The 22,263-nt window shown below is 49.0% G+C and overlaps 1 protein-coding gene across 5 annotated transcripts in view; it reads left to right on the forward strand.

The window, feature by feature from the left end:
- Positions 1-22,263, forward strand: part of brd4 (bromodomain containing 4) — a 240,009-nt gene that overhangs the window by 127,767 nt on the left and 89,979 nt on the right. The window lies entirely within an intron of this gene.

A 22,263-nucleotide genomic window follows, 5' to 3' on the forward strand; every position in this document is an offset into this window, starting at 1 on the left:
ACTTGAAGAAGGTTAGCTAATTTCCTTTTTGAACATGTTGCATCATAGTAGGTTCTCTGATATTACCAGAACAATGCTAAATTTGAATATAGTATTGCAGTTTGGACACATTGAGAGTTATGAATGAATGAATCAATTTATTCCACCTCTATCTTCTAAGATGGTGTTAACAGGGCAGCATGGTGACGCAGTGGTAGTACTGCAGTCTCACGGCGCCGAGGTCCCAGCTTCGATCCCGGTTCTGGGTCACTGTCCGTGTGAAGTTTGCACATTCTCCCCGTGTTTGCGTGGGTTTCGCCCCCACAACCAAAGATGTGCAAAGTAGGTGGATTGAACACGCTAAATTGCCCCTTAATTGCAAAAAATGAATTGGGTACTCTAAATTTTTTTTTTAAAAGATGGTGTTAACTATTGAACCATCTTTAGTTCCTTTTTCTATTTTTTTTTCTCCTTGCTCATTTTCTAGTTTCCCTGGGTTGCACGCTATTTGCTCCAAATTCTCTTGCATGCAGCTCTGAAATGGCTGCTGGATGAACTCCAGTTGAGTTTTCCTCTGAGGCACCGTGTCTCCATTTGATGCAATACAGATGAGATCCAGATCTCCATGATTGTGCGCGTATCATGCTATATTTTTGATGCTAACGATGTTTAACTTCGAGATGACATCGACAAGTGCCACTTTTTTTGAGCTGGTGGGTAGCATGGAAAAATTATTTTTGAATTTGTTTATGTAAAGCACGCCACCTGATGCTGCTGTGGCATGAGCTTTCTGAAGCATGGGGGCGTGATGCCCTTTCTGGGGTTTGAGTTTTAAAAACTGTACATATAAATTTAATATCGGACATTCAAAAATTGTGCTAGCCTGATGTATGGCTACCCTGGTGTATGTGTTAAAACATGCCCTCAAAGCCAGCAGAAAAGACTGGGATGATGGCCACTAGCTCCTGAGTAGTGCTATCAACACCTACTGTAAATATTATTTGATCGTAGCTTTTCATCATGTAGTTCCATTGAGTGGCGGTGGTGAAAATAAATCTCTCCTAACCGCAGAATCGTAGGATTATTACACCACATCAACAATATTGCCCTTTATAATCATCTGTGACTTTGAAAAACTCCGAAGTTAGTTGAACACGATTTTCCATAAATTCATGCCTGTGTCCATGTGACTGAATTCTGTTGCGATTTATAGTCTGTGGAAGTATCCCCATTGCTGAAGTTAAACTGACTGGACTGTAATTGTGGGCCTTATTGAACAAGGGCCATAATGATAGCAATTTGTAATCCTCTGGCACTACCCCAACTACTATGCAATTCAAATGAAGCAAACTAAACTTGTGCATATTAACAGTCTACTGAAAAATTATGGCCAGTGGCTCTGCAGTTTCCAATCTCTTATTTTCCTCCATATCATTGGACGCATCTCATCTGGTCCCCGGTGCCTTGTCAACTTGTACAGACAGACTATCCAATACCACCTCCATATCAATATTAAATCCCTCTAGTAACTTGAATTTCCTCCTCTTTTACCATGGCCTGAGTTGCATTTTCCTTGGTAAAGACAGATGCAAAGTATTCATTTAATACCTCATCCAAGCACCCTGCCTCGATGTATAAATCCCTTTTTGGTCCCTAATCAACCCTCTTCTCCTTCCACCACCCTTTTACTATTTGTGTTTATAGAAGACTTTGGGATTCCCTTTTATGTTAGTTGTCACTCTCGTTTCATACTCTCCCTTTGTTTCTCTTACTTGCATTTTCACTTCCACTGTGAGCCTCAAGTGTTCAGCCTGGTCCTCGATTAGCTTTTCTACCTGACGCCTGTCATAAGCATACCATTTCTTTTTTTAATCTTAATTTTTGTTGTCTTTGTGATCCAAGGAGGGTTTGTTTGCCCTCCTCCTCCCTCCCCCCCCCCCCCCCCCCCCTTGAGAAGGTATTCCTGAATCATCTCTTCCATGAAGGTAGCCCACTGTTCAGCTACCAGGAACAAAATTTGTCCGTGAATCATTAAAATGCAATATAGACTTGTTTTTCCCAAAGCTTTAATATACACAAGTAAAGTCTTTTGCTTCATTTGAATTGCATAACAGCCACTGCATAACAGCAAACAACAAATGTCCAGAAACCTTGCTTGCAATATGTACTGATGAAATTTCAAAGAGCTACCACTATTATCTTATTAGCATTTAAGGGGAGGCTGTGGCGTAGTGGCATTTTCGCTGGTCTAGTAATCCAGACACCCAGAGTCATGCTCTGGGTACCCAGGTTCTAATCCCGCCAAGGCAGATGGTGAAATTTGAATTAAATAAAAATCTGGAATTAAAAGTCTAATGATGACCATGAAACCACTGTCAATTGTTGTAAAAACCCACCTGGTTCATTTATTGTCCTTTTAGGAAAGGAAATCTGCCATCCTTGCCTGGTCTGGCCTACATGTGACTCCAGACCCTCTTAAATGGCCTAGCAAGTCACTCCGTTGTATCCAATCGCAACAAACATAAAAAATAAATGAAACCGGTCAGACTACCCAGGCATCGAACCAGGCTCTGGAAATGCCAACGGCAGACCCAGCCCTGGTGACCCTCCATCGTGTTGTATGGCACTACCTCCGTCCTAAATGGGATAGACTTTGAACAGATCTAGCAACTCAATGCTGTGGGCCATTATTGGCAGCAGAATTTTATTCAACTGCAATCTCATGGCCTGGCATACCCCCACTCCACCATTACCACCAAGCCAGGGGATCAACCCTGGTTCAATGAAGAGTGCAGGAGAGCGTGCCAGGAGCAACATCAGGCATACCGTAAAATGAGGTGTCAACCTGGTGAAGCTACAACACAGGACTACTTGTGTTCCAAACAGCATAAGTAGCAAGTAATAGATAGAGGTCAGCGATTCCACAAGGAACGCATTTGATCTAAGCTCTGCAGTCCAGCCACACCCAGCCATGAATGGTGATGGACTATTAAACAACTCACTGGAGGAGGAGGCTCCACAAATATCCACAACCTTAATGATGGAGGAGGCCAGCACATACGTGCATAAGATAAGGCTGGGGCATTTACAACAGTTCAGCCAGAAGTGCCGAGTGGATGATCCATCTCGGTCTCCTCCATAGGTCCCCAGCATCACAGATGTCAGTCTTTAGCCAATATGATTTACTTTGCATGATATCATGAAATGGCTGAAGGCACTGGATACTGCAAAAGGCCGGTCCTGATAATATTCTGGCAATAGTACTGAAGACTTGTGCTCCAGAACTTGCCGCACCCCTAGCCAAGCTGTTCCAGTACAGCTACAACACTGCATCTACCTGGCAATGTGGAAAATTGCCCAGGTGTGTCCTGTACACAAGAAACTGGACAAATCCAACCTGACCAATTACCGCCGTATCAGTCTACACTCCATCAGCAAAGTGATGGAAGGAGTCATCAACATTGCTATCGAGCGGCACTTACTCAGCAATAACCTGCTCACGGACGCTCAGTTTGGGTTCCGCCACGGTCACTCAGCTCCTGACCGTATAGCCTTGGTTCAAACATGGACAAAGTACTGAATGCCAGAGGTAAAGTGAGAGTGACTGCCCTTGTCATTAAGGCAGCATTTGACCGAGTATGGCATCATGGAGCCCTAGTTAAACTGAAGTCAATACAAATCGGGGAAAACTCCACTGGTTGGAGTCTCTGGCACAAGGAAGGATGGTTGTGGTAGTTGGAGGTCAATCATCTCTGCTCCAGGACATCACTGCAGGTATTCCTCAGGCTGGTGTCCTAGGCCCAACCATCTTCAGCTGCTTCATCAATGGCCTGCCTTCCATCATAAGTGGGGATGTTTGTGGATGACTGCACAAAGGTTCAGCACCATTCGCGACGACTCAGATAATGAAGCAGTCAATGTCCAAATGCAGCAAGACCTGGAGAATATCCAGGCTTGGGCTGACAAGTTACATTCGCGCCACACAAGAAAGGCGCTACGGCAAGTAGATCACCTCCTGGCACCCCCCACCCCCAACAAAGTGTGTCCACCATATACAAGGCACAAGTCGGGAGTGTAATGGAATACAGCTCCAACAACACCAGCTTGGCACCATCCAGGACAAAGCAGCCGGCTTGATTGCTCCTCCTTCCACAAACATTCAAATCCTCCGCCACCGACGCACAGTGGCGGCCGTGTGCACCATCCCCAAGGTGCACTGCAGTAACGCACCAAGATTTCTTAGACAGCACCTTCCAAACACCATGACCACTACCATCTAGAAGGACAAGAGCAGCAGGTAGCTGGGAACCCCACCACCTGGAGGTTCCCCTCCAAGTCGCCACCTGGAGGTTCCCCTCCAAGTCGCCACCTGGAGGGTCCCCTCCAAGTTGCCACCTGGAGGGTCCCCTCCAAGCCGCCACCTGGAGGGTCCCCTCCAAGCCGCCACCTGGAGGGTCCCCTCCAAGCCGCCACCTGGAGGGTCCCCTCCAAGCCGCCACCTGGAGGGTCCCCTCCAAGCCGCCACCTGGAGGGTCCCCTCCAAGCCGCCACCTGGAGGGTCCCCTCCAAGCCGCCACCTGGAGGGTCCCCTCCAAGCCGCCACCTGGAGGGTCCCCTCCAAGCCGCCACCTGGAGGGTCCCCTCCAAGCCGCCACCTGGAGGGTCCCCTCCAAGCCGCCACCTGGAGGGTCCCCTCCAAGCCGCCACCTGGAGGGTCCCCTCCAAGCCGCCACCTGGAGGGTCCCCTCCAAGCCGCCACCTGGAGGGTCCCCTCCAAGCCGCCACCTGGAGGGTCCCCTCCAAGCCGCCACCTGGAGGGTCCCCTCCAAGCCGCCACCTGGAGGGTCCCCTCCAAGCCGCCACCTGGAGGGTCCCCTCCAAGCCGCCACCTGGAGGGTCCCCTCCAAGCCGCCACCTGGAGGGTCCCCTCCAAGCCGCCACCTGGAGGGTCCCCTCCAAGCCGCCACCTGGAGGGTCCCCTCCAAGCCGCCACCTGGAGGGTCCCCTCCAAGCCGCCACCTGGAGGGTCCCCTCCAAGCCGCCACCTGGAGGGTCCCCTCCAAGCCGCCACCTGGAGGGTCCCCTCCAAGCCGCCACCTGGAGGGTCCCCTCCAAGCCGCCACCTGGAGGGTCCCCTCCAAGCCGCCACCTGGAGGGTCCCCTCCAAGCCGCCACCTGGAGGGTCCCCTCCAAGCCGCCACCTGGAGGGTCCCCTCCAAGCCGCCACCTGGAGGGTCCCCTCCAAGCCGCCACCTGGAGGGTCCCCTCCAAGCCGCCACCTGGAGGGTCCCCTCCAAGCCGCCACCTGGAGGGTCCCCTCCAAGCCGCTCACTTCCCTGACGTGGAAATATATTGCATTTCCTTTGCTGTCGCTGGGACAAAATCCTGGAACTCCCTGCCTAACAGCACAGTGGGTGTACCTACACCTCAAGGACTGCAGCGGTTCAAGAAGGCAGCTCATCACCACCACCTTCTGAAGGGCAACTTGGATGGGCAATAAATGCTGGCCTAACCAGCGATGCCCACATCCCGTAAATGAACTTTAAAAAAAACAAACAAAAAAGTTGATTGAGGGATAAATATTGACCAAGATCAGTGATAACTCCCCAATTCTTCAAAGTACTAGTGCCACAGTATCCTTTACATCCACCCAAGAGCAGATGGGGTCTTGCTTAATGTCTCATTTGTAGACTGCCACCTATTTCAATAAGCTCTGGATAGATTTCTTGTACTCAGTCTCTGAAGTGGGTCTTGAACCCACAACCTTCTAACTCAAGAATTGAGTGCGCTACTAACTTGAGCTCGGGCTGACACAAGGTAAATACAGAATTTGTCACAAGTTCTCACAAAAAAAGAAGTCCCATTCCCTATGAAGGTGAATGCATGCATTCACTATTTAAAGAATCTGTTTCTAAGCTGTGGTTGGAAGAAAGAATGCAGATTTCTCAGTGCAAGATGGGTCTTACATAAGATGATACTCTCGAAGTTGGCACAAAACCTCTTAAGGTGGCGGCAGCTAAACATTGACTGGAACACATTCGATTGTGACTAATATTTAGTTAAACATGGATTTCAGTCAGGAAACTTTGCAGCCACCAGTGAAGTTTATACATCACATGGTTTAAGGGTGACTCAGTATTTGATGAATATGCAATCTCTAGAGCGGCGATCTCCGAATATTATTTTGAATAAAGGAAAATATTTGAGCTGATGTTGAAGCACAACTAAGCGTGAATGACCATTGTAAACTGCCTTTGTATTGTGATGGTCTAGACCCCAGAATTGTCATCCTGCAGTCATGTGACTGGAACTAGCTTTCTGGGACTGCAGTTTAAACTACCCGGAACAAAGCAAATCCAATTATGGCTTTAACTTCATCTGTATATAATCTTTGAGTTGTAATGGTGTGAGCGAGACGAGTGTTTGGAACAATACATTTTAAATATCTGGGGCAAAGGGGTGATGATAACCTTATTTTTATAATTACTAAAACACCCACTGCTAGAATTTATTTGAAATAATCTCGGAGGGTAAGGAAACACACACAACTTAAAGAAAATTCCCAATTACAGACTGGAAGGGGCCATACTATTCTGTCTGGAACAAGGCAATAGATTCACCCATTGGTGTTGTGTAGCCAGCCACTCGTATTTGCTGTTCACCTTGTCTGCTCTCAAACTATGGTTGAAAACCGTCCCCAACAGGCTGCCCTACTGGGAATGGGGCAAAGCTGAAGTTCAGGAGAAAAACAGATTTTTTTTTTTTAGGTTCCAAGATAGTTTAGCCTGTGCCAGACTGTTCACGGAACCTGTGGAACTTTGGATGAATCCAGACAGCCTGGCTCACAAAATTTGAGGGACTGACTTATCAGTTGTAGTATTCTTTCCACTAAGGTTGATAACATTGCAAGACAGATCCTGAGAATTGAGGGCGATCCAGACTAGATCCACACAGTGGAAAATTGGTGTTTCAATACTTTGAGTGCACTCTGGAGGATCTTTAGCCCTTGATGATTGTCAACTTGTGCCTGACTTCTGGAATTTCATTCCCCCTCGCCCCCAAAATACTCTTTAAAACCTACCTTTGAGCAAGCTTTTGGCCTCCTCCCTAATACTATTCTGTAGTTAGAGGCCACATTTTGTCTAGTGCTCCTGTGAAACACCTTGGGAGGAATGTTTTTTATGTTAAAAGGCGCAATATAAAGGCAAATTGTTGGTTCTCTCAGCTTGGGTTGTGTCCACCTGCAAGGGCATTCCAGGCAACAACAAACAAAATACTGGATTTCTCTGGGTTATTTTGGAGATAGTTCAACAGGGTTAGTTCTTGGACAAGACCAAAATCTGGCTGAGAAAACTTAACAAACTAACTGCACGTTGATTCCTAATTTTGGCAAGCAGCAAGGCTGATCGCCAACAGTGTAATCTCTACAATCCTTTTAAATTCCAGTGATGTAATTTATAAACCATGAATGCAACCTAATTCTGAAATACCATTAATCAACCCATTTTTAGTTTGAATCGATCAGAAATTCAATATTTCAAACCCAAACATCTCTGCATTTTGCAGCTAAGACAATCCATTCTCACTTTTAATGTTAAGTAGATGACTGTAGATTTCCCCATCCTACAAATTAGCGTACCATTTATTTAACGCAAGAAATTGGCAGGCAACCCCATTTATGAACAGCATGCCCAGAAGTAGCTTTCTCTGACGTGTGCAGTTTTGCAGTGTGTGGAAAACGTGTATGTTTTCTATACAACGGTGGCCATGGATGAAGTAAGTTCCTGAAATAATTTGATGGTTAGATCACTGAGAATTTGCAAACCACCTCCCTTTAGTAGGCCCCATCAGTGGACTGGACTGAACTACTCTAATGCAAGATCCTCCCCTGAACAGCAGTGCTGTGGGATCAGATTACTACTATATCCGATCTGCCATTGCTGATGTAACTACAACTATAGAGGGTACTGTGCTGCAATATTTCCAAGCATGTTTATATTGAAGGTGATTGTTAAAAGATTAACCGCTTTCCTGAAACATTATGGAAAATCTTTACATGACCAATGCTGTGAGGTTACCAAAGCATTTGTTGCACATCAGTTGCTTTTAAGTTTCATATTTTAAAAGTTTGCTTTTGTATAGAAGTAATAAGAAATCTTCTAAATAGAGGAGAACAGGACCATAATAGATTAGTCTGTGCATTTTCCCACATGTCTTTTACTCTGGAAGCTTCCAGATGCTTTCTTTGAACAGAATTTGACAGAATGCCAGGAGTATGTTTGCATAATGTTTCCCATGCCTGTTCTCCCAAGAAGTCAGAAGCAACCAAGAGGCCACCATAATATTTAAAGACAATATGTTACATGTATATAGCACTTTTCAGGACATTGCAAAATGTTTGTCAGTAAGTGACTTGAGAAGTCATCATTGTTTTATTTTCTTTTTAAAAAAATGTTTATTAAGAATTTTTCAACAATTTTCAACCATACAAACAACCCCCCCCCCCCGGTAACAAAAAGAAAAGAAAGCTCGCATAGCAAGACATAAACATGGCAAGTCAATATGATACAAAACTTTTGTACATTGGATTCCTCTCGTACATATCAGTTTTCCGGATCATTTTATGTATTTTCTTGCTCAGATGCCCCCCAGAGACCCCCCCCCTTCCCCGTCCCTCCCTATCTCTTCTCTTCTCTCTCCCCCCCCCCCCCCCCCCCCCCCCCGAGTTGCTGCTGACCGAACTGCATCTAACGCAGATAGTCTAGGAGATAGTCTAGGATCGGTTGCAACCGCCTGTAGAACTCTGCGCAAACCCTCTCAAGGCAAACTTTATCCTCTCCAACTTGATAAACCCTGCCATGTAATTTATCCAGGCCTCCACACTGGGGGGCTTCGCATCTTTCCACACTAACAAGATCCTCCACCAGGCTACCAGGGACGCAAAGGCCAGAATGACGGCCTCTTTCGCCTCCTGCACTCTCGGCTCGTCCGCTGCTTCAAATAATGCTAGCCCCCAACTTGGCTTGACCTGGACTTTCACCACCTTAGATATAGTTCTCGCAACTCCCCTCCAGAACCCATCCAGTGCCGGGCACGACCAAAACATATGGGAATGGTTCGCCGGGCTTCCTGAGCACCTCCCACATCTGTCCTCCACCCCAAAGAACCTACTCAGCCTCGCCCCCGTCATATGCGCTCTGTGAACAACCTTAAATTGTATCAGGCCTGGCACACTAAGAAGAGGAATTAACCCTACTTAGGGCATTAGCCCACAGACCCTCCTCAATCTCCTCCCCCAGCTCCTCTTCCCATTTACCCTTCAGCTCCTCTACCAAAGCCTCCCCCTCTTCTTTCATCTCCTGGTATATCGCCGACACCTTGCCCTCTCCGACCCATACGCCCAAAATCACCCTGTCTTGAATCCCCTGTGCCGGGAGCAGCGGGAATTCCCTCACCTGCCGCCTCACAAACGCCCTCACTTGCATGTACCTGAAAGCGTTTCCCGGGGGTAGTCCAAACTTCTCCTCCAGCGCCCCTAAGCTCGCAAACGTCCCGTCAATGAACAGGTTCCCCATTCTTCTAATCCCTGCCCGATGCCAGCTCCGAAACCCCCTGTCCATCCTTCCTGGGACAAACCGATGGTTACCTCTGAGCGGGGACCACACCGAGGCTCCCATCGCACCCCTGTGCCGTCTCCACTGCCCCCATATCTTTAGCGTTGCCGCCACCACCGGACTCGTGGTGTACCTTGTCGGCGAGAGCGGCAGCGGTGCCGTCACCAGCGCCCCCAGGCTTGTTCCTTTGAAGGACGCCATCTCCAACCTCTTCCATGCCGCCCCCTCTCCCTCCATCACCCACTTACGGATCATCGCCACGTTGGCTGCCCAGTAGTAGCCACCCAGATTCGGCAACGTCAGCCCTCCTCTACGCTCCACGAACCCCCTCCTTACCCTCGGGGTCTTACTTGCCCACACAAAACCCATAATGCTCCTGCCTACCCTCTTAAAAAAGGCCTTGGTGATCACAATTGGCAGGCATTGGAATACAAAAAGAAACCTCAGGAGGACCACCATTTTAATCGACTGTACCCTGCCCGCTAGCGAGAGTGGCAACATGTCCCACCGTTTAAAGTCCTCCTCCATCTGCTCTACCAGCTGCGTCAAATTAAGTTTGTGCAGGGTCCCCCAGCTCCTAGCTACCTGGATCCCCAAGTATCGAAAGCTCCTTTCCGCCCTCCTCAGCGGTAGGTCGTCTATCCCTCTTCCCTGATCCCCCGGATGCACCACAAAGAGCTCACTCTTCCTTACATTGATCTTGTGGCCCGAGAAGTCCCCAAACTCCCTTAGGATCTGCATGACCTCCATCATCCCCTCCACTGGGTCCGCCACATACTCCTCTCCCCCTCGAACCACCCCCCTCCATTTCCTGGACTTCCTTAATGCCATGGCCAAAGGTTCAATTGCTAATGCAAACAACAGGGGGGACATGGGGCACCCTGCCTCGTCCCTCGATACAGCCGAAAATACTCCGACCTCCGCCGATTCGTAACCACACTCTCCACCGGGGCTCTATATAGGAGCTTAACCCAACTGATAAACCCCTCCCCAAACCTCCGCAACACTTCCCAGAGATACTCCCACTCTACTCGGTCAAAGGCCTTATCTGCGTCCATAGCTGCCACTATCTCTGCCTCTCCCTCCACCGATGGCATCGTTATCGCGTTTAGGAGCCTTCGTACATTGGTATTTAGCTGCCTGCCCTTTACAAATCCCGTCTGGTCCTCGTGACTCACCCCCGGGACAGAGTCCTCAATCCTCGTAGCCAACATTTTTGCTAGCAACTTAGCATCTACGTTGAGAAGCGAGATCGACCTATACGACCCGCATTGCAGTGGGTCCTTATCCCGCTTCAGGATCAAAGAGATCGTCGCCTCCGACATTGTCGGGGGCAGGCCCCCCCCCCCCCCCCCCCCCCGGCCTCATTGAAGGTCCTTACCAGCAACGGGGCTAACAGGTCTACATACTTCCTATAGTACTCCACCGGGAACCCATCCGGTCCCGGGGCCTTCCCTGCCTGCATGCTCCCCAGTCCTTTAACCAGCTCCTCCACCCCAATTGGCGCCCCCAAACCAGCCACCTCCTGCTCCTCCACCCTCGGGAACTTCAGTTGGCCCAAGAATCGTCGCATCCCCTCTTTTCCCCCTGAGGGCTGCGACCTATACAGCTCCTCGTAGAAGGCCTTGAATGCCTCATTCACTTTCACCGCACTCCGCACCGTAGTTCCCCTTCCATCCTTGACTCCACCTATTTCCCTTGCTGCCATCCTCTTACGGAGCTGATGTGCCAGCATCCGACTCGCCTTCTCCCCATACTCATACATCGCCCCCTGTGCCTTCCTCCACTGTGCCTCTGCCTTCCCTGTGGTCAACAGGTCGAACTCCATCTGGAGACTTCGTCTCTCCCTGAGTAGTCCCTCATCAGGGGCCTCTGCATATCTCCTGTCCACTCTTAAGATCTCCCCCACTAACCTCTCCCTTTCCCTGCCCTCTTCTCCCTCTGAGCCCTGATGGAGATTAACTCTACCCTGACCACCGCCTTCAGTGCCCCTCATACTACTCCCACCTGCACCTCCCCGTTGTCGTTGGCCTCCAGATACTTTTCGATGCACTCCCGCACACTTCCTCGTCCCACATCCAACCGCCACAGTGGGCGTTGGTCCCACTCCTCCCCCAGCTCTAGTTCCACCCAGTGCGGGACGTGGTCTGAAATGGCTATGGCCGAATACTCCGTTCCATCCACTTTCTGGATCAATGCCCTGCCCAGAACAAAAAAAATCTATCCGGGAGTAGGCCTTGTGTACATGGGAGAAAAAAGAAAATTCTCTGGCCAAAGGCCTGGCAAATCTCCACGGATCTACTCTCCCCATCTGATCCATAAGCCCCCTGAGCACCTTGGCCGCAGCCGGCCTCTTTCCGGTCCTAGATCTGGAGCGATCCAGTGCTGGGTCCAACACCGTGTTGAAATCCCCACCCATTATCAAGCTTCCTACCTCCAAGTCCGGAATACGCCCCAACATCTGTTTCATGAACCCAGCATCGTCCCAATTTGGGGCGTATACATTTACCAATACCACCCCCGTCCCCTGCAACCTACCGCTCACCAACACGTATCGACCTCCATTGTCTGCTACTATGTTCTTGGCCTCAAACGACACCCGCTTCCCCACCAGTATTGCCATCCCTCTATTCTTCGCATCCAGCCCCGAATGGAACACCTGTCCTACCCATCCCTTCCTTAACCTGACCTGATCTGCTACCTTCAGATGTGTCTCCTGAAGCATGACCACGTCTGCCTCCAGTCCCTTTAAGTGCACGAACACTTGGGCCCTCTTAACCGGCCCATTTGGGCCTCTCACATTCCACGTGATCAGCCGGATTGGGGGGCTACTACACCCCCCCCCCCCCCGACTAGCCACCTCGTATCTTCGGCCAGTCCCGTGCCCGCGTCTCCCGCACCCTCCAGTCCCCCAGACGGGGAACCCCCGCCCCGACCATCTCTTCCATTTTCAGTTCCCCCTCGGCCAATGCAGCAGCAATCCTATTGTGTCCCCCCATCCCCTCCCCGCTAGATCCGAATCTAGCTCTTTGTCGTCATTGTTTTCTAGACACACGTCAGTTGCATTTTGCATAGCAAAGTACCACAACCATCACAAAATAAATTGTTATTTAATCTACATTGAAGATTAAATGTTGGCTATGGCGTCAAGGTACTGCTCAGTCATTTTAAAATATTGCCACTAATCTTTATGCACCCCCTCCCCCAAACCAGGCAAACTGTTCAGCGTCCCATGTGAAAGAAGCATGCCGATATTATGGATTTCCACCTGCTTGCAGTGTTTTCAGGATCTTAGTTGATTGTTACTTTAATAATCATTGTTCGTCACTGGCATGAGATTCAATTAAATGCTCACTCGAATTTAAAAAAACACCTCGCGAAACTAACTGCTGCATGCCATACTTTGCCATTGAAACCCACTGTACACTTTGTTAGACCCCTTTACACTTCTTGTGACCCACTAGTAGACTGATGGTGTATTTTACACCAGGACAGTGAGCTTTGTGATGGCCCTCTTAATTTGAATCGACGGATTGAACTGTTGCAAGATGTACAAAAGTCAGAAAAATTGTTCAGATAGTTTAAAATTCGGAAATGTTCTCTTTCTTGACCCCCTCTCCATCCCCCACTACGACTTCGAGGAAGAGATTCATTAAACTGGAGCTGGTAGTGCGGCATTAGGCAAATATGTTCCAAGGAGCCCTGATTGCAGTAGATTGTAGACTGCATTTCCTTAACTAATTGAAAAATGCCAGGAAAGGTTCAAATTCACCACTTCGATATGTTGGCTTCTTATGTGGCTTACATGTCCATAGTTTTGTAGAATCAAGAGTGAAATTAAACAGTTGGTACAGGTCAACAATTGTCTGTTTAAAGCTGCACTTCCTGTAATTTGAATGTATGCTCCAGTGTTGTAATGCCTAATTAAAAAAAATATATCTTGAGCGTTTCCAATTTTACAAACAATGCAACACACCATTAAAATTGGTACAGTACAGCATAATCCATGTCAGGAGGAAAGCAACGTCCTTGGTTCAGTAAACCCTGTGCTTTCAGTTGTACAAAAAATAGAGGACAAAGTTGGGGGGGCGGGGGGGGGGGGGCGGGACAGAGGAAGAGAGGATAAAGCCATGAAAACATGACTCAGTGATGTACATTGTTGCGTTTAATATATTGGCGGCGAATCCACAATCTATGGGAAACCTTGCAGGAGTAAGTCAGACACCATGGAGCCTGAGTATTTGAGACAGGGGGCCCCATTTTATTTGCATCTGATTTAGTTTGGAGTATACGGGTTGGAAATGCCATTGGGGTGCAATCCATAATTTTATGCCAATTTTGAAAATTCTTAATAGAAGGAGGCTTATTGCTATTCTAGGAACAAAGGACATTCTTCGGTGCTGCAAATGTTAGGATATTATACAGCCTTTTCTTGAGTCAATTATCCTTTTGTCTGGGAGCCCCAGAAAATTTTAAGTTGGGTCTCCTTATTCGGCTGAGATTCTACTATTGGCATTGTCCCAGATAGTGCCCCAGGTCTCCTTGTCAATATTCACAGATCTATTTCCAAAGACTGCAGTGTCTGTCGCACATTCATATAAGATCAAGAATATACATATAAGATCTAGAACATAATGTGTCATAAAACTTGCTAATTAATTGCTTTGGTTCTGTAGATAATTGGATTTGTTATCCTCAGCGAGACACTGGCATCATGTTGCCGTGAAGTCTTTTTTAATTAAATATTTCATTGAAAATTTTTGGTCAACCAACACAGTACATTGTGCATCCTTTACACAATATTATAACAACACAAATAACAATGACCTATTTTATAAACAAAAAAATGAATAAATAATAAATAACAAAAAATGAAAACTAGCCCTAATTGGCAACTGCCTTGTCACAAGTAACACTCTCCAAAAATATAATTTAACAGTCCAATATATAATTATCTGTAGCAACGACCTATACATACTATACAGTATATATTAACAACCCTGAGAGTCCTTCTGGTTCCTCCCCCCCCCCCCCCCCCCCCCCCCCCCACCCCCCGGATCCTGGGCTGCTGCTGCTGCCTTCTTTTTCCCATTCCGTCTATCTTTCTGCGAGGTATTCGACGAACGGTTGCCACTGCCTGGTGAACCCTTGAGCCGACCCCCTTAGAACGAACTTAATCCGCTCTAGCTTTATAAACCCCGCCATGTCATTTATCCAGGTCTCCACCCCTGGGGGCTTGGCTTCTTTCCACATTAGCAATATCCTGCGCCGGGCTACTAGGTACGCAAAGGCCAAAACATCGGCCTCTCTCGCCTCCTGCACTCCCGGCTCTTGTGCAACCCCAAATATAGCCAACCCCCAGCTTGGTTCGACCCGGACTCCTACTACTTTTGAAAGCACCTTTGTCACCCCCATCCAAAACCCCTGTAGTGCCGGGCATGACCAAAACATATGGGTATGATTCGCTGGGCTTCTCGAGCACCTCGCACACCTATCCTCCACCCCAAAAAATTTACTGAGCTGTGCTCCAGTCATATGTGCCCTGTGTAATACCTTAAACTGAATCAGGCTTAGCCTGGCACACGAGGACGACGAGTTTACCATGCTTAGGGCATCTGCCCACAGCCCCTCCTCGATCTCCTCCCCCAGCTCTTCTTCCCATTTCCCTTTTAGTTCATCTACCATAGTCTCCCCTTCGTCCCTCATTTCCCTATATATATCTGACACCTTACCATCCCCCACCCATGTCTTTGAGATTACTCTGTCCTGCACCTCTTGTGTCGGGAGCTGCGGGAATTCCCTCACCTGTTGCCTCGCAAAAGCCCTCAGTTGCATATACCTGAATGCATTCCCTTGGGGCAACCCATATTTCTCGGTCAGCGCTCCCAGACTCGCGAACTTCCCATCCACAAACAGATCTTTCAGTTGCGTTATTCCTGCTCTTTGCCACATTCCATATCCCCCATCCATTCCCCCCGGGGCAAACCTATGGTTGTTTCTTATCGGGGACCCCCCCCAATGCTCCAGTCTTTCCCCTATGCCGTCTCCACTGTCCCCAAATCTTCAGTGTAGCCACCACCACCGGGCTTGTGGTGTAGTTCCTCGGTGAGAACGGCAATGGGGCTGTCACCATAGCCTGTAGGCTAGTCCCCCTACAGGACGCCCTCTCTAATCTCTTCCACGCCGCTCCCTCCTCCTCTCGCATCCACTTACTCACCATTGAAATATTAGCGGCCCAATAATACTCACTTAGGCTCGGTAGTGCCAGCCCCCCCCTATCCCTGCTACGCTGTAAGAATCCCTTCCTCACTCTCGGGGTCTTCCCGGCCCACACAAAACCCATGATGCTCTTTTCAATCCTTTAAAAAAAAAAAAAAAAAAGCCTTCGTGATCACCACCGGGAGGCACTGAAACACAAAGAGGAATCTCGGGAGGACCACCATCTTAACCGCCTGCACCCTCCCTGCCATTGACAGGGATACCATATCCCATCTCTTGAAATCCTCCTCCATCTGTTCCACCAACCGCGTTAAATTTAACCTATGCAATGTGCCCCAATTCTTAGCTATCTGGATCCCCAGGTAACGAAAGTCCCTTGTTACCTTCCTCAACGGTAGGTCCTCTATTTCTCTACTCTGCTCCCCTGGATGCACCACAAACAACTCACTTTTCCCCATGTTCAATTTATACCCTGAAAAATCCCCAAACTCCCCAAGTATCCGCATTATTTCTGGCATCCCCTCCGCCGGGTCCGCCACGTATAGTAGCAAATCGTCCGCATACAAAGATACCCGGTGCTCTTCTCCTCCCCTAAGTACTCCCCTCCACTTCTTGGAACCCCTCAACGCTATCGCCAGGGGCTCAATCGGCAGTGCAAACAATAATGGGGACAGAGGGCATCCCTGCCTTGTCCCTCTATGGAGCCGAAAATATGCAGATCCCCGTCCATTCGTGACCACGCTCGCCACTGGGGCCCTATACAACAGCTGCACCCATCTAACATACCCCTCTCCAAAACCAAATCTCCTCAACACCTCCCACAAATAATCCCACTCCACTCTATCAAATGCTTTCTCGGCATCCATCGCCACTACTATCTCCGTTTCTCCCTCTGGTGGGGCCATCATCATTACCCCTAACAACCTCCGTATATTCGTGTTCAGCTGTCTCCCCTTCACAAACCCAGTTTGGTCCTCGTGGACCACCCCCGGGACACATTCCTCTATTCTCATTGCCATTACCTTGGCCAGGACCTTGGCATCTACATTTAGGAGGGAAATAGGTCTATAGGACCCGCATTGTAGCGGGTCCTTTTCCTTCTTTAAGAGAAGCGATATCGTTGCTTCAGACATAGTCGGGGGCAGTTGTCCCCTTTCCTTTGCCTCATTAAAGGTCCTCGTCAGTACCGGGGCGAGCAAGTCCACATATTTTCTATAGAATTCGACTGGGAATCCATCCGGTCCCGGGGCCTTTCCCGCCTGCATGCTCCTAATTCCTTTCACCACTTCTTCTACCTCGATCTGTGCTCCCAGTCCCACCCTTTCCTGCTCTTCCACCTTGGGAAATTCCAGCCGATCCAAGAAGCCCATCATTCTCTCCCTCCCATCCGGGGGTTGAGCTTCATATAATTTTTTATAAAATGTCTTGAACACTCCATTCACTCTCTCCGCTCCCCGCTCCATCTCTCCTTCCTCATCCCTCACTCCCCCTATTTCCCTCGCTGCTCCCCTTTTCCTCAGTTGGTGTGCCAGCAACCTGCTTGCCTTCTCCCCATATTCGTACTGTACACCCTGTGCCTTCCTCCATTGTGCCTCTGCAGTGCCTGTAGTCAGCAAGTCAAATTCTACATGTAGCCTTTGCCTTTCCCTGTACAGTCCCTCCTCCGGTGCTTCCGCATATTGTCTGTCCACCCTCAAAAGCTCTTGCAGCAACCGCTCCTGTTCCTTACTCTCCTGCTTCCCTTCATGTGCCCTTATTGATATCAGCTCCCCTCTAACCACCGCCTTCAACGCCTCCCAGACCACTCCCACCTGGACCTCCCCATTATCATTGAGTTCCAAGTACTTTTCAATGCACCCCCTCACCCTTAGACACACCCCCTCATCTGCCATTAGTCCCATGTCCATTCTCCAGGGTGGGCGCCCTCCTGTTTCCTCCCCTATCTCCAAGTCCACCCAGTGTGGAGCGTGATCCGAAATGGCTATAGCCGTATACTCCGTTCCCCTCACCTTCGGGATCAATGCCCAACCCAGCACAAAAAAGTCTATTCGCGAGTAGACTTTATGGACATAGGAGAAAAACGAGAACTCCTTACTCCTAGGTCTGCTAAATCTCCACGGGTCTACACCTCCCATCTGCTCCATAAAATCTTTAAGTACCTTGGCTGCTGCCGGCCTCCTTCCAGTCCTGGACTTCGACCTATCCAGCCCTGGTTCCAACACCGTATTAAAATCCCCCCCCATTATCAGCTTTCCCATCTCTAGGTCCGGAATGCGTCCTAGCATCCGCCTCATAAAATTGGCATCATCCCAGTTCGGGGCATATACGTTTACCAAAACCACCGTCTCCCCCTGTAGTTTGCCACTCACCATCACGTATCTGCCCCCGTTATCCGCCACTATAGTCTTTGCCTCGAACATTACCCGCTTCCCCACTAATATAGCCACCCCCCTGTTTTTCGCATCTAGCCCCGAATGGAACACCTGCCCCACCCATCCTTTGCGTAGCCTAACCTGGTCTATCAGTTTCAGGTGCGTTTCCTGTAACATAACCACATCTGCCTTAAGTTTCTTAAGGTGTGCGAGTACCCGTGCCCTCTTTATCGGCCCGTTCAGCCCTCTCACGTTCCACGTGATCAGCCGAGTTGGGGGGCTTCCTAACCCCCCCCCCCATGTCGATTAGCCATCACCTTTTTCCAGCTCCTCACCCGGTTCCCACGCAGCTGTATCTCCCCCAGGCGGTGCCCCCCGCCCATCCTCTCCCATACCAGCTCCCCCCTCTCCCCAGCAGCAGCAACCCAGTAATTCCCCTCTCCCACCCCCCCGCTAGATCCCCCGCTAGCGTAATTACTCCCCCCATGTTGCTCCCAGAAGTCAACAAACTCTGGCTGACCTCGGCTTCCCCCCGTGACCTCGGCTCGCACCGTGCGACGCCCCCTCCTTCCTGCTTCTCTATTCCCGCCATGATTATCATAGCGCGGGAACCAAGCCCGCGCTTCTCCCTTGGCCCCGCCCCCAATGGCCAACGCCCCATCTCCTCCACCTCCCCTCCTCCCCCCATCACCACCTGTGGGAGAGAGAAAAGTTACCACATCGCAGGATTAGTACATAAAACCCCTCTTTGCCCCCCACATTCGCCCCACCACTTTGTTCGAACGTTCTTTTTAATAACCCGCTCATTCCAGTTTTTCTTCCACAATAAAAGTCCACGCTTCATCTGCCGTCTCAAAGTAGTGGTGCCTCCCTCGATATGTGACCCACAGTCTTGCCGGTTGCAGCATTCCAAATTTTATCATCTTTTTATGAAGCACCGCCTTGGCCCGATTAAAGCTCGCCCTCCTTCTCGCCACCTCCGCACTCCAGTCTTGATAAACGCGGATCACCGCGTTCTCCCATTTACTGCTCCGAGTTTTCTTCGCCCATCTAAGGACCATTTCTCTATCCTTAAAACGGAGGAATCTCACCACTATGGCTCTGGGAATTTCTCCTGCTCTCGGTCCTCGCGCCATCACTCGGTATGCTCCCTCCACCTCCAACGGACCCGCCGGGGCCTCCGCTCCCATTAACTAGTGCAGCATCGTGCTCACATATGCCCCGACGTCCGCTCCCTCCACACCTTCAGGAAGACCAAGAATCCTCAGGTTGTTCCTCCTTGCGTTGTTTTCCAGTGCCTCCAACCTTTCCACACATTGTTTCTGATGTGCCTCCTGCGTCTCCGTCTTCACCACCAGGCCCTGTATGTCGTCCTCATTCTCGGCTGCCTTTGCCTTCACGACCCGAAGCTCCCGCTCCTGGGTCTTTTGTTCCTCCTTTAGCCCTTCGATCGCCTGTAGTATCGGGGCCAACAGCTCTTTCTTCATTTCCTTTTTGAGCTCTTCCGCACAGAATTTGAAGAACTCTTGTTGTTCAGGGCCCCATGTTAAACTGCCACCTTCCGACGCCATCTTGGTTTTTGCTTGCCTTCCTTGCCGCTGTTCTAAAGGATCCACTGCAATCCGGCCACTTTCTCCTTTTTTCATCCGTATCCAGGGGGGATTCCCTTCTGGTTTACCGCACAGTGTTTTTAGCCGTTAAAATTGCCGTTGGGGCTCCTATCAAGAGCCCAAAAGTCCGTTTCACAGGGAGCTGCCGAAACGTGCGACTCAGCTGGTCATCGCCGCACCCGGAAGTCTTGTTAAGAATAAAAATCTCTTGAGTTTTTTAAAATAAAATATTTTATTGAAAATTTTTCGTCAACCAACACAGTACATTGTGCATCCTTTACACAATATTATAACAACACAAATAACAATGACCTATTTTATAAACAGAAAATGAATAAATAATAAATAACAAAAATGAAAACTAACCCTAATTGGCAACTGCCTTATCACAAGTAACACTCTCCAAAAATATAATTTAACAGTCCAATATATAATTATCTGTCGCAACGACCTATACATATTATACAGTATATATTAACAACCCTGAGAGTCCTTCTGGTTCTTCCTCTTTCCCCCCCCCCCCCCCCCCGATCCTGGGCTGCTGCTGCTGCTGCTGCCTTCTTTTTTCCATTCCATCTATCTTTCTGCGAGGTATTCGACGAACGGTTGCCACCGCCTGGTGAACCCTTGAGCCGACCCCCTTAGAACGAACTTAATCCGCTCTAGCTTTATAAACCCTGCCATGTCATTTATCCAGGTCTCCACCCCCGGGGGCTTGGTTTTTTCCACATTAGCAATATCCTGCGCCGGGCTGCTAGGGACGCAAATGCCAAAACATCGGCCTCTCTCGCCTCCTGTACTCCCGGCTCTTGTGCAACCCCAAATATAGCCAACCCCCAGCTTGGTTCGACCCGGACCCCCACTACTTTTGAAAGCACCTTTGTCACCCCCATCCAAAACCCCTGTAGTGCCGGGCATGACCAAAACATATGGGTATGATTCGCTGGGCTTCTCGAGCACCTCGCACACCTATCCTCCACCCCAAAAAATTTACTGAGCCGTGCTCCAGTCATATGCGCCCTGTGTAATACCTTAAACTGAATCAGGCTTAGCCTGGCACACGACGATGAGTTTACCCTGCTTAGGGCATCTGCCCACAGCCCCTCCTCGATCTCCTCCCCCAGCTCTTCTTCCCATTTCCCTTTTAGTTCATCTACCATAGTCTCCCCTTCGTCCCTCATTTCCCTATATATATCTGACACCTTACCATCCCCCACCCATGTCTTTGAGATCACTCTGTCCTGCACCTCTTGTGTCGGGAACTGCGGGAATTCCCTCACCTGTTGCCTCGCAAAAGCCCTCAGTTGCATATACCTGAATGCATTCCCTTGGGGCAACCCATATTTCTCGGTCAGCGCTCCCAGACTCGCGAACTTCCCATCCACAAACAGATCTTTCAGTTGCGTTATTCCTGCTCTTTGCCACATTCCATATCCCCCATCCATTCCCCCCCGGGGCAAACCTATGGTTGTTTCTTATCGGGGACCCCCCCAATGCTCCAGTCTTTCCCCTATGCCGTCTCCACTGTCCCCAAATCTTCAGTGTAGCAAAATCTCTTGAGTTGTAGATAACTAAAGGAGGAGCGTTGACTGTTGACACAGTTGCTCAGAAAATAACAAGGAAGCACCCCATAACATGTCCCCGAGCCTAATAAATTCCAGATATCAAAATCATGGTCTATAAAACCTGGTGGGAAATCTGGGCTAATGTGAATGGTGAAGAGCGGAAGCTAAATTAAATCTACCATCCAACTCGAAGACCATCCTCCATGTTCTGGACTGGTGATGATTATTGGTTTCTCCCACGGCACGAAATCCCGAAAAAGCCAAACCAAAAAAAAAAAACGTTTGTAAGGAATATTCAGACTGGCTAGCTTCAATATCAAGCCAAATGGAGGCGTGGTCCCTTGCATAAATCTGAGATGTGAGGCTAATTGATATTCGGCACCCCGGCCCTCCCTTTGAACTAGGAAAACATGATTTTGCCATTTTTAAACTAGGTCCCTTTTTTTCCCCCATGCAAATGAGCTGTACAGCCCATTAGTTTCCTGTTGGGATCTTAGCAGAAAGCAAAATTGGTCAAATATATGAAAACCTAGGCAACACATTCATCTTAATCAATGCTATCCTACTCAGCCACGATATCAATAAGGACTGTGTCAGTCCAACTTTATAGACGCGAATAAGGGGGGGAAATACCCAAATAAGTAAATGCCCCGGGGGACCCTCTGAAGGGGAAAGGAGCTGGGGTAGTGAGGCCTCTATCATAACCTTCTCCAAGGCATAGCCTCGGATTTCGCAAGGTTAACTTTGTAGCCTGAGAAGTATCCAAACCTACCCACTATATCAATAATAGCAGCATCGGAGACGTCCAGCTTGGACGTGAATGACAACACGTCCGCATATAGCGTGATCTTTTAAAAAAAAAAATAAAAAAATAAAAAAATTTAATTCTCCTTTTTCACATTTT

Source organism: Scyliorhinus torazame, chromosome 27, assembly GCF_047496885.1.
Source record: "Scyliorhinus torazame isolate Kashiwa2021f chromosome 27, sScyTor2.1, whole genome shotgun sequence".
Classification (NCBI taxonomy): domain Eukaryota; kingdom Metazoa; phylum Chordata; class Chondrichthyes; order Carcharhiniformes; family Scyliorhinidae; genus Scyliorhinus; species Scyliorhinus torazame.